Below are 13,926 nucleotides of genomic sequence, written 5' to 3' on the forward strand. Positions count from 1 at the left end.
CCTTTAAAAATATCCTGTCAGGGAGGAAGGTAGATTAGTTTCCTTCTCCCTGACATGTAGGGTTAGTATTTTTTTAATGTAGAAGGGATGTTTTCTACAGAAAAGCATGTCAGTCCCCATCTGCAGTCTGAAGTGGTACATTTCAGGTGCAGATATATCACCTCAGTACAGACTAGGCCAGAGGTGCATCTAATTTATTTATTTACTTACTTACATTTATATCCTGCATTCCTTCCATCATGGAACCCAAGGGAGAGTACATGTGATACCCATCCAAGGCACTGACCAGACCCAGACCTACTTAGCCGTTGTGTAGTCAATGGATTGTACCCATTGCATTTTGTGTATACATCAGATATTTTTATTGCACATCTCCAGTGCTTATACACTTTGTTACATTCTTATTATACTTCATAATAAGTCCAATGCAATGCTGATCCCAGTATTGTGGGATCAATTCCAGTTAATGTGGCCTGATGATGTGGACAAGATACTTGCTGTGATTCACCCTACCACCTGCTCATAAGATCATCCTGGTTTATTAAAGCTTGCCAGACTGGGGTTACTACATGGGATGCTAGTATGGCAAAGTCATCTTTGCATAATGGTGTGATGCCCACTGACTTTAAAGAGGTGGTGGTGCATCCATTTCTTACAAAGCCCACACTGGATCCAATGGAGTGCAACAACTATAGAGCAGTCACCAACACCTCTTTCTTGCAAAGGTATTGGAGAAGGTGGTTGTACAGCAACTGCAGGTATTCCTGGATGAGAATGATTATCTAGATCCATCACAATCTCGATTCAGACCTGGTTTTGGAACAGAATCAGCCTTGATTGCCCTTATCATGACAGAGTCAGGGGGAGTGCGACCCTACTACTTCTGCTCGATCTCTCAGTGCCATTTGATGCCATTGACCATAATATCTTCCTGGACTGACTCAGTGGGATGGGTATCAGAGGTACTGCATTAAGGTGGTTCTGCCCTTACCTTCAGGGCCGCATCCAGACAGTAGGACTGGGTGAGTGTTACTCTGCCTCCTGGCACTTGTGCTATGGGGTCTGCAGGGTACTATTCTCTCCCCAGTGCTATTTAACATCTATATGAAGCCATTGGGAGCAGTTATTAGAAGTTTTGGAGCAAGGTGTCAGCAGGGTACTGATGACACGCAGCTCTAATTCTCCATAACATCTGAATCAGGAGAGGCTATGAACAGGGTCAGTGTATGCTGTAGGGGACTGGATGAGGGCCAATAAACTCTGCTTGAATCCTGGAAAGACAGAGGGGTTTGGGGTAGGTGGTTCCCATGTTGTGCGTCCTCTGAAGGAGCAGGTCTGTAGCTTAGGGGTACTCCTGGATTCTTCTTTGTCACCAGAAGCCCAAATATCCTCTGTGCTAGGAGTGCCTTTTGCCACCTTTGTCTGGTTCGTTAGCTACGGCTGTTCCTGACCAGGGATAGCCTGATCACTGTAATTCATGTGTTGGTAACCTCAAGGCAGGATTATTGCAATGTGCTTTATGTGGGGCTGGCCTTAGGCCTGGTTTGGAAGCTTCAGCTGGTGCAAAATGCGGCTGTCCAGCTGCTGATGCACATGTCGGGCACATGGCCGACAACATGTGACACTACTCTTAAAACATCTGCACTGGCTGCCCATCCACTACTGATCCAGGTTCAAGATGCTTGTATTAATTTACAGAGCCCTGATCAACTTAGCTCCAGGATATCTTAGGGACCACCTGAACCCTTATATCCCAGCTCAATCACTGAAATCATCTGCGGGAGCAGCTTTGAGTTAGCGAGGCTCATTTAATATCAACATGAAATTGAGCCTTCAGTGACATCTGCCTAGTTCTCTGGAATGCTCTGCTAACAGAGATTCAGCAGGTACCTTTTGTTTTAACTTTTAAATTTCTGCTGAAAACCTTTCTGTTTCATGAGGCTTATGCAGGCAGTTAAGAAGATATCTTTTTGCAATAGCTCACATCCCTTTTACTGTATTTTAAATGGTTTTTACTTTATGAGTTTTCTTTTTTTTAAAATGTGCTGTAAACTGCTTTGATATTTGTAAATGATGTAGTGGTATACAAATATAGTTATAAATAAATATATAATAAAGTACTGTACTATATTTATTTTCATGCTCTGTAGTGATCAAATTCTAAGCTATGTTCACATCCTTAGTTCACATCCTGTCCCTTGCCTAGTATCCCTTCCACCACTTCATAACTGCCTTTTTGTATAAAACAATTAGTTAGTAATGAAAGAATGTGAATCTGAGACCTATAATCAGCGTTGTGATGTGAAACTTCTTTTGATGATGTGATAACAGTGTTGCTGCTGACTGACTCAGGATAAGTGTACTTTTTTAATGCGATTGATGGTTTCAAGTCTTAAAATAGGGTTTCTGATGGAGATATTTGCATCAGATGTTGAAGCATGTATAGCTGTGCTTTCATTTTGCAAAAGATAAGATAAAATAAATGCTAGAGGCTCCTGACATAGGGGAACCGTTTTACATGCTGCAGGTTTTAGATAACCTGAATCTCTTGTTACTGGCCTTATCCAGTGCAGAAAAAAAATCTAATTGTTTTCATTGCTTAATACTCTTTCTGAATCATTTTGAGACCAGTAAGGAAGGGATACTTTTCTCATGGTAGATATTTACAGGAAGCCTTATATTAACTTAATATTTGCAATGCAGTAAAGGATGCAGAACTGGTAGCCCTTCCGATAGTGCTGAACTCCCATAATTCCTAACCTTTGGTCATGCTGTCTGGAGATTATGACAGCTGGAGTCCAAGAACATGTGGAAGGCCATGGGTTCCTCATCCCTGTCCTAGGACAACTTCAGTTCTTTCTTCTTTCTTCTATTTCTTTCTTTGGATATAAGATAAACTATGGTTTATTATTTTGAGAATAAGCTTAGGTGAATTTTGGGCTCACATGCCCTCTCCTCCTCCTCCCGTAAAACATAAACTTTCACTTCCATTTTTGATTTACCAAAGTTTAGTTAATCTTAATGATGGTTTATTGAAGCAAACCCATGAAAGCTAAAGCTTTCAATCTTCTCGTCATAGCTGCACTGGAGGAGGATAGAGGAAGAAAGGAGTGTGCAAGTCTGAGACTGACCTAGGCTCATTTTTGTAATGATAAACCATAGCTTCTTGTTATGTTTGAATGAAGCCAACGAGAACTTAACTTCAACTGTCAGTTACCGTGTGGCTACAAAGGAAAGCCTGGCCAAAGAATGCTGGAATTTCGGACTGTTTCCTCCCAGAGTGAACAGTTATCACAATTGCCAATGAATGTTTGATGAAACTATTCTTACTTTCAATTCTGGAGTGGAATCATAGATCATAGGTCCTGTATATGGATAAACTTGGTGAGTCTAGTTCAGCTGTTGTCTTTTATACACAATAAAAACATAACGAGAGCACTCATGAGTCCAAAATTCAACCCACCTATTACCACATTGGCTTTCTTTACTGGTCAGACTCTGAGTAACCTCGCCACCATTGGCTACTAGCTACTGGGGAGAATTTATGGGAAAATATTTCTTTGCTCTTGTATTTGGGTCTATATCTATGTCTACCTCCATGGGATAAATCTAAAATATAAGCAAATGAAAACTGTAAGTGTTGAGAATATAGAATGGATGAATGCATATGAGGGAGTGAATGGCCAGCTTGCAACCCAACATCTCTGCCCAATCATTTTCAGCAGCATTACAGTGATGTGCTGAATGTGGTTTGGATTGTCAAGGTGTGAAATGAAGAATTGTTTGGGGGCTCTCTTAACCCAAATTCTCAACAGGTCATTTTGGTCATGTAAGCACATCCTTATTTTCTCTTCAGTCCAATGACCTAGACATATTAAGAGTTGTTAAATATAATGAGTCATGTCTGTATAACGATTTTCATCTCTTCCTTTGCTTTCTCCTGTTTTTATTTTGGGATGCTACTTACAGCAAAAGTCTTTCTTTCTTTCTTTCTCTCTTTCTTTCTTTCTCTAGGGGGAGATTTTCCTGGGGAAGCTTTGAAATTGTACAAGAATTAACAAATTTATGATGGTTCCTTGTTGTAGAGCTGATCCATATGTTTCCACATAGGGTCCAGTATCCCTGTGTCAGCTTTTACCACTCCCTGGTAGTTTACACCCTTGAGGGTTAGGAGATGTGGAAGATCTTACCCTTTATTTTCTTGACCGTCCCTTGTATAGAGTCCTGCGGCTCTGTTGGACGTATACTTGACCAAATTGACTGGATGGCCAGCAAAATTCAAAGTGATCTTTTTTATGAATGACACTAATAAGATGGTGACCTATAAAGTAGGTTCCAACTGATTGCAACTAAGATTTGATCACAAATTGTGAATAATGAGCTATTAAAATATAGAGATGAGGATTAGTAATGACTTAGCATGTGTTTTATGTTGGTGAACTATTATAGATCTGGATATCTTTTGATACTTGACACATTGTAAGACATTATTATTATTATTATTATTATTATTATTATTATTATTATTATTATTATTATTATTATTATTATTATTATTATTGTGGTGCAAGAAATTGATTGATTGCTACAATCCCTTAGCTGCACACTGGAGCCACCACACAGTAAATGTTCCCTTCTACGAACCATTTCAGTGGTGTTTGGCATCGGAGGTGGGAAAACTTAACTATGTTTTTGATCTTAACTTTCCTTCTGAAAATGGAAAAGTTTGTATTCACAGCATAGAGCTTTCTTACCTACTCCTTTGCCCTGCAGCCCTCTGTGCTGTTTAAAATCTGTTCCTGGGGACTGGATCCTTTGGGAATGTGATATGGTACAGAGGAACTGCAGATGGAGGAGACAGCTGGCAGAAATCATCCTCCCCACACACACTTTACATGAAAGCAGGAACAACTTAAGATCCAATGTTCTGTGATGACCCCAATTTATATACTGATCCTAATGATGAATCTCAGAGATAAGCCAGATTCTTACATTGCTTAGAGCAGCCTTTCCCAACCAGTGTGCCTCCAGATGTTGTTGGACCACAATTCCCATCTTCCCTGACCATTGGCAATGCTGGCTGAGGCTGAAGGGAGTTGTGGTCCAACAACATCTGGAGGCACACTGGTTGGGAAAGGCTGGCTTAGAGGGATCCAGCAACAGTACATCTGAGACATAGTCTAAAGTCTGTTTCAGTATGTGTTGAAACAAACAGTGCTGCTTAGTGTATATTACTGTATGCCTTGTCATATATTTTCGCTCCACAATTAGACTTAATATTAACTGAGGAATATTAGACAAAATTAATCAAAAATAATATTCTGAAAGAGGTGGTGAGCAAAATATGTAAAGTATTAAATCCACCCCACCCCCAAAATTTATTTGAGTGTTTCAAAATGGAAAATGGCCTTTATTGCTTTCCCGTTGCAAACACAACCACTGATGAAGCTGGTGAAAAACAGCTAATTCATTGCTAAAGCACAGAAGTAATTTTGCATAGCCTTATTTTCTGAATCAACATTCTTGCTAATTGCTATCTGACTGAAAAAGAAGAAAAATAGACAAAATGTGGTACCTTTAGTCAGCATTTCTGAACTGGGAATGATAAACACCTCTGCCTGGCTCTGGCATTTATCAGTACTGAGATATTATTACCACATAGACTCACAGCATGGTTACTGTTATCATCAGGGAAAAAAAAGAGGAAGCTAATCTTAATGGTTTGTAAAGCCGTTACCTGCACTGGTCTGACATTTATCATGCTCATCTTACCACATGGGTCCTCCATAGCAAAGGTATTTTATCTAGAAGGGACATCACTATGAATTATTATTTGCAGCTAGGTAGAAAATTGTATGTTGTAGATACCTTTTCTCATTATAAATCACAGTCACATTTCACCATTTCCCACACAAAGCTGCTGAGGCCAGGCTTTTTGCCATAACACTCTGTCTCTCTTTTATAGTTCCATGAAAATATTGGATATTCTTTCATTAGAAAGGCTGATACTGATCTGTGTGTGCATTTAAAAATACTACATTACAAAATTTGATTTTAAAAAATAAATTGGCACTGTGGAAACAAAAAAATGTTGATTCATTTGCTGATTCATACAGCAGAAGGGATGGAGAGGGAGAAAGGGCATATCCTTCTTGTTCTCATAACACACAAGCTCATGAAAGTTTTCTTAACCCCTTTGCACTTTCTCCAGGACCAAATGAGATGCACCTAAACTACATAAAGCCACAGGTGTCTCTTCAAGTCACAATGTGAGGAATTATTCAAAAGCGCTAACTGTATCAGGCTTGTTAGTACCATTTTTGAGATAAAACATAATAGGGGGAAACAAAACACATTTTTAACATAGCAACAATTACAGTAGTCCCATTGATTTCAACTGGAATTATGTGTATAAAACAAAACGCACTGGATATAGATAGTGACTGGTGGGAAATGAATGCAGAAACAAAACAGTAACTTTCTGCATGTAGCAAATGATACTTCCAACCATTAATTTCAAATGGACATGAATGTTAATAGCAAACCACTTTGTTACTGAACAGGAAGTCCAGAGTTTATCTTTCATAACTCTCATATGCTAGGCACAGGACCTATGATTCCAACCTGACATAAATTCATTATGTTGCAAGGTAGTGGAGTTTGATCTCTGCCCCTTCCCTCAGTCCTGCTGCATTATTCATGGTTGACGTGCTTGGTGTCATTTTACCCCACTACCAATTCTTCTTTACTAGGAGCTTTAGAAAATGTGTGTGCATGTTTAATGTTAAACTGGCATTTATGGCTCACCTCAACACTTTGTTCTGATTTAAGACCTTCAGTTTTGTCCTACTGCACCTCAGTGAGATCTTATTTTTTTTAAAGTATACTACTAGGGTTCATAGACTCTTTCAGATATATTTTTTATTTTTTTTTAAAAAAAATTAAAAGCATCTATTTCTCTCCACCTCTCTCCTTGCTTTACTTTTCTCATTTATTTAGCATTGCTTTATATCCTGTTCACCTTTTATTCCAAAGGAAAACGTTAAGGGTTTCCCCCCTTAAAGATAGCCAAAATTATTTTAAATAAACAAAATGAATGCATGTATTTTTATAAGAAGAATATTTTCTCAGTTTCATCTGTCAGTCTGCCTTATTTGCCTCCACTGAAAAATAAAAACAGAGTGAACCAGGTTGAGATTCTGAGTGCTAAAGAAAATGTGAGGCTTCTGATGCTGGCTGTAACCAGACATAGTGTTGGGCAGACGCTCTGCAAGCTCCCCCACTGTGCTGCTGTGCAAGCTTCCCTGCTGGTATGTTTGCTATAGTTTTAATGTCTGTGAAAAAAATTGAGGCAACTAAATTATGCTCTGCCCTCTTGGATGTAAATAAAACATCCGATTTAGACAATCTCTATTGCCCTTACTCAGTTTCAGTAGTTCTGTGCCAGCCTGACTTTTAAAGCATATTCCACTAACCACTCCCCAGATCTGGTGTCTTGTGTGAAATCTTGCTAAAACAGAATACATGTTATTCTAGCTGAACTCTGTTAAGTGGGAGTAGATCTTTTGCATGCATGCGTGTGTGAAGATCGATACACAGAGATAAAATATAGAGATGGTCAAAAAGATACAAATATAGAAACAGAAACATTTCTGTTTCTCTACCTAATCTATAATCACTTTTGGCTAAATATCAGAAGTCCAAATCGTACCATCCATTATAGGCAATATCAAGTTTATAGCATAAACAGCCTGATATTTTTTTTAAAAAACTGTACCATGTGTCTGCATTAACTTGTTAAGATATGAATTGATTTACTTTTTATTCATGTTACCCCCCCCATCAAAAAAAGAGAGAAGAAAAAGAAATGTTATAAAATAAAATGAATATGGACTTGCCAAGTTTTAACACTATCAATTGATTAGTTCACCAAATGTGGTTTATAAAGAGAGAGGAGTTTTTTTCCAATGAATATTCATACATATTTTTCAGTCCATTAGCAGAACTTAAGACAATGAATTTCTCACTCTATTCCATTTAACAAATATATATGTGGAATTAATGGAATAAAAAACCCCACCATCCTCACAGAACCTCGCAAAGTTAAACTTTCATGTCTCAACCTCCAGGTGCCATTGTCTGAGAAAAATAACCAATAATCGTCATTTTTTACATATTTGATGGGACTGATTATGCAATGTGCAACTCTAAATGGCTTATAGCACATTGTAGCATGGTTCCATCCCATTGGCTACAGTAGGGTGCAGGCAGATGGATGACAGTGACAAGGAGAGAAGTGCTTTTGCTTAGCCGTGCGTTAAGATGCCATCCAGAAGCTCTGTGCACTGCAGACACTTCATTAGGATGCCAGGATAATGGTAAACTACCACTCAGAGTGACAGTCCATTTCCTGCTTACTGAGCTCTCCAACCTCGGCAGATGTCAACAATCTCACAGTGCCACAGAGCAGACCTAACTTTCCAGTCACTTTGACTCCAATTTTTTTTCCTTAACAGTGCCATACATTACAGGCAATATGTAGCAGCAAGTAACGGCAAACAGAAAAACACAGATTTGCTGGACCCTAATTATAGCAGAAGCAGCATCTCATGCAAGAAGCATTTCTCTGCACAGAATACCTAGAGCCAACTCTGTCTTTTTCACAGAGGGTTCTTTTTGGGGAGGGGGGTGTTGGTGCATATCACCAGCTATTTCCCCACCATACTTTGATAATGTAAAGTTGAAAATCCTGGGAGATATTACCCCGCTTCATGAAGAGCTTTCATTGGGTTTAACTAAGAAACAAATTTGTTCACCTCTTTTCTTGGTTGATGCTTTTTGTTCGGCTTCAGTTTTGTGCATGGATCTCCATGTGCACAGAAAGAGCAGACTTGAACATCTGGATAGTGTGATATTTTCTCTGCAAATGCACAACTTGAGGCTATCATACACCTCCCTAACAAGCAGTTAAAGCCAACAGAGACTCTGTGTTAGAAGGCTTTAGTCTGCTTTTTTTCCCAGAGCAACAAAATAGCCAGATAGTCTTTTCCTTCTCAAATTATTTCTAAAGCCAGAAATAGTATGAAAAATAATATATGAAAACATGCCCTGCATTTTCTCTCTGCACATTCCTTGTAGCAACAAATAAAAAACCTTTCACTATAGAGAGAGTAGTAGTGTTAAAATAGCACTTGTTTTTATGCACTGCTTTCAATCTAAGGAATATAATCTAACGTCTAACGTATTTCCATCTCCAAACAAGTCTTCATGCTTTACTAATACTTATTTGTGTTTCCTGCGAGAATAAATCCACATTATTATTATTATCTTTATTTATCTTATTTATTTATCTTATTTATCACATCTTATTTTCTAGGCATAAAAGGATGGGAGAAGAAGGCAAGGCAATGCCATCCACCAACTAGAATGTGTTTGCTTGATGGGGATCTCAGATCTCCTCCCCCTTCAGTTCCTGAGTGAACATCCCCCCCTTCCCAGACTTTCGCAGGGATTCATTCATCTTTTCAAAGAGCCATGCTGGATTCACAGGATGGCTGAATGGAAAAGGGTTAAACGAGAAGAAATCTAGTAAAGTCTTGGAAGAATACATCCCCACTTTTTTCCAGAAGTTCTTATATGTGAAAATTAAACGCTGAGATGAATTCAGAATGGAGACCCCTCTTTAAGAGAAGGATCAAATCTCAAGATGCTGACCTCTATGCTGTCCTCAAAAAGAGAAAACAAAATATGATTCCCCTCCCATTTGTTTAAAATGGTAAAGTAGTCCAATAAGTCTTTTCAGGAAATGTATAAAAATAGCTGTACAAATTCCCAGTAGCAGTGGTAGCATCTGGGGACTATAATATGACTAATAATCATTCTGCACTTTTGACAGAGATTAGAAAGTATGCTGCTTCCTTTAAAAAAGTTTTTTTTCCAAAAGCCAATTCAAAGGCTCAGAAACAACAGAATTCTGAATAGTAAGAGGCACCGCAATTTTATTCTGTTCTCTTTTTTTTTTTAAGCAAGCAAACAAAGTAAACAGCATTTCCCCAGGGCAGATTTAGACTTGAAGACTGTTTATTATATCATTTGAATAAGACTAGACCTGGCCTTTTGACTTTGAACCACTACCAAATTTCAGGCTGTGAGGAAATTGTTCTACATTTCCTGACAAATTGAGTTAAGCAGACATTAAGTGGGCTTTAAGAAAACAAATGGCCATCTTTATCACAGGTGGACACTGATGGCTTAATGGGGCCTGGGCTGATTGTATCACTTCTAATGGCTTGACGGGAAACATTAGGGTTTTTGCATAAAGAACTGGCATTGCGAACCCTGCTAACACAGACCTGTCAAGCGTTCTGTATCCCTTTGTGCATGGAAGCAGATGTTTGTATGTATACTATGAACTGGCATTAGAGCAAGCGACAGATGCCTGTATGAATGCCAGGTTTGTGAATTTTTACAGCAGGAGCATGTTCTGAGGAAGTACAGCCCTGCCCTCTATCATAGGTAATTCCCGATGGGACTTTGCTAAATCCCAGCTATGTTTTCATTATTTGGTTTATAGCAACTGGATGAATATGTCTGTCCTGAAAAGGGAAGATGAGAACACAACCAAATTCTTACAGATTTGCAGCATCAGGCTGTTGTGAAGTTATCATTTTTCTCCCTTTGCAATTTCCTTTGCACTATGAAATATAAACCAACCTTCCTCAGAGGAAAAAGGGGTATTATAGCTATATAATTAAGACTTGCATTAATTTAATGCTGTGAACATTTTCTTTCTCTGCACTGCCATGATCTATAAAAAAAGCTTTGTACGAGTCTCTCTGAGAATATTCCTCATAGCATTTCATTGCTCTCTACATTTAGAACTTAAACTATAGTTGCCTGTCAATAATACGAACAGGTAGCTTACAGTCCATTAAACAAACACTGGGCCCCCCTCACTTTTATTTGACATTTTATTTGGCTGTGACAAATGAGCAGCAGTTGGATTATAACATAATTTGTCTTGTCTTTATTACCAGCACAAAGGACACCATTCATTAATTATTCTGCCGTTGCAGCTTAACACTAACTGGAAAGGTCCCTCTTCGGACAGATGGCGGGGACGATGTTATTTATATCAATCAGCCAAAATCCTCAACAAGGATTACTGTTCCTGAGACTACAATGATTTATTTCTTTTTACCTCACCCTCCCTCAACCCCTTCTGCTTTCAGAGATTTCTCTATAAAAAAGAATTTGATGGGAAACTTAAAGCAAAGCTATATTTAACCTGTTAGCTCACAAAACAACATGCATGGTACATCAGTTTCACTACCCGCCATATTAGTTGACTATATTTTGAACTGGTCAAGTAAGCAAGCAAGTAAATAAATAAATAAATAGTCTTAGGTGGGGTAGGCGAGGGCAGAGAGATTAAGCAATGGTCTCAGAGCAAAGAGTTCAGCAAAAGTTTGCCTTTTTTTTTGGTAACATCATACTACTGTTGCCCCCAGAGACCACAAGGATCAGGAAATGGTGCCAGCTGTCAGGCTTTCTGTCTCAGATAAGATGAGATGGCTCACCTTACACTTTTACAAAGAGACCAGCAGTAGGCCCTCTGAAAGATGAGCTAGAATGTTTAGTTAAACTGAGGGTCAAACCACACATGAGACAGATTCTCATTGGTTCCTACTGTTATTGAGTATCAGGGGTGGGTAGGAGTGGATTTTGCCTTATTTGCTGCATCTCCTTAATGGTACTGTCCAACGCATCATCAGACAGTAGTAATTTCTACAAACTGAATCCAGATGTGTGAGTTCATTCTTTTTAAAAATATCTTCAGAAATCTCTTAGAGGACTTCTCAACTCAATTGTCCTTTTTCTGGAGTTCTCTTTTGGCAAAGGAATTCGTGTGAATCATTTCATTCCACCAGGGTTAACATTTACCCAGCTCGCACAACCTGGCGCAATGAAAAGGCTAGAATGTGGGAACATTTATTGTCTGAAAAAAATTATTGGTATAACCTTGCTATTACTGATTAGTTTGCAAATATTAAAAGTTCCATCAAGACAAATATCAGCAACATGCAAATACCCTTGCAGGTTGTGATTAAGATTTTAAATGTATCCTTTTGCTTTTAGTTAATGAAAAACAAAGTCTTAGAGGATCTAAGTTGTAATTTATTAAACATGAAAGGCTCCTTGATGAAATATAGAAATGAGATATATTTTGCATTTCAAAGATTTAAGCTGACAACTTACTTGCATGCAAATAAGAGCAAGATTTGTAAAAATATTTGAAAAGAAATTATTCCTGAATGTACTTATTACAATAATGTGGCATGCAGATAAGAGAAACACACAGCATTAAAAGACATTCATTTCTCCAAAGTCTTAAAATTAGCTTCTTTCTGCCATTGTGTATTAATGTTCTTCTTCAGGAATGCAGCATATTAAAGAACTGAGCAGAATTAGTAATAAATTTGTTAATTACAAATTTAAGCAACACAACTGTGTTGTTTTCCCTATTTTTTTTCAAAAGCAGAATTGCTAATGCATTTTAATCATTTATGTACAAACATTTGAGGATAAAATATTCTGAAGTTTATCAATTTCAAGAGCTGTTTATTTGCTAGCAAAATAGGGCATGTTTTACAACATATATCTTATCATTTTTGCTCATCAAATCCCCATTTGCAGAATGCAAATTTCTCTGGTCTAAGTGCTCTTGCACCTCAATTTAAATGAATAATAGGATAGACTCTATTAAAATCAGTTTAAGGTTGCCATGGGTGACATATCAGTAGGGTTAAAATGAGAGAAAAAGGTCACAGAAGCAGTCCTTACAACTTTTTTTTTAAATAACCAAGCCTATGTAAGCATCTGTATAGACTTAAACCATACCACCACCATACTGAAATTATACACAATACATAGTTTGCAGATTTTATTTACATTTTTTTCCAGGCTAAATGAATAGGGAAATTATTCTACCATCAGAAACTCTGGGAATGTGTTTAGTTGAACAGAAAATTAAAGAGTAAGCCCTACTGCAAAAATGCTGTAGACTGACAGGTTGTGGATCTGTAAAAATAACACAGACCTTAGCAAATGATTGTACTTTTCCTGGGGTAAATCCTTCATTTGAAGGAGCCAGCAAGGGATCATAATCATATTAAGCAAACAGCTAGAAACTATACCAAAGCATTCTATTTATGAAGAATTTTGAATCTGCAGCTAACTTGATTTATGGGATTATGCATTCAGTCATTTGATAAGTATTGAAAAATACTTTGACTTCATCGTGAAGGCTTTCTTGATCTATCACTATGTGTGCATGTGGGCTTGTTTTGTCATAGCCTTGTCCTATTTAATGTGGAACCAATGACACCACTGACCATTTTGAAGAGTGATGAGTGTAAAAGAATCCCACTCTTCTGAATTTTAAAAATCAGTATGTCAAATCTATTAACGTACTACATTTATGATAACCATTTGGATTTTGGAAAATCTGGATTTTGTTACATTTCCTTTCTTCATCTACAATAAAAAGGAATAAAAAACCCCTCCTTATTTGCTAAGGATACACTGCTAGTTTAATTTTCATGGGAGTAGTGGAATATTTTGAAGTGAGTAACATTTACCAAGTCATTAGTTTTATGCAAACTAAGAAGGAAGATGAAAGAAAAAAAAGTATCAATTATTTATAGATTTTTAAAATGTATCTTAGTGCAGTGCTACTGTATAGAAATGACAATTAGCCAAACTTACCTTCGTTAATTAATAATGCATATATTATGCTCTTTGGGCAGCTAATCACCAGTTCTACAAAATTGTTTGACACCACTGAAGATACCTAGCACATGGGTGATGGGAAAAAAAGAACTTGCTGGCATTAGAGCCCAACTTTCAGATGCATTCTCTTATATT

General features: G+C 37.7%; 1 protein-coding gene across 4 annotated transcripts in view; it reads right to left on the bottom strand.

Annotated features, from left to right (window-relative positions):
- ARHGAP15 (Rho GTPase activating protein 15) overlaps positions 1-13,926 on the bottom strand; it is a 681,588-nt gene that overhangs the window by 43,071 nt on the left and 624,591 nt on the right. The gene's annotated exons all lie outside the window — the stretch shown is intronic.

The sequence above is a fragment of the Rhineura floridana genome, chromosome 2, assembly GCF_030035675.1.
Source record: "Rhineura floridana isolate rRhiFlo1 chromosome 2, rRhiFlo1.hap2, whole genome shotgun sequence".
NCBI classification, from domain to species: Eukaryota; Metazoa; Chordata; class Lepidosauria; order Squamata; family Rhineuridae; genus Rhineura; species Rhineura floridana.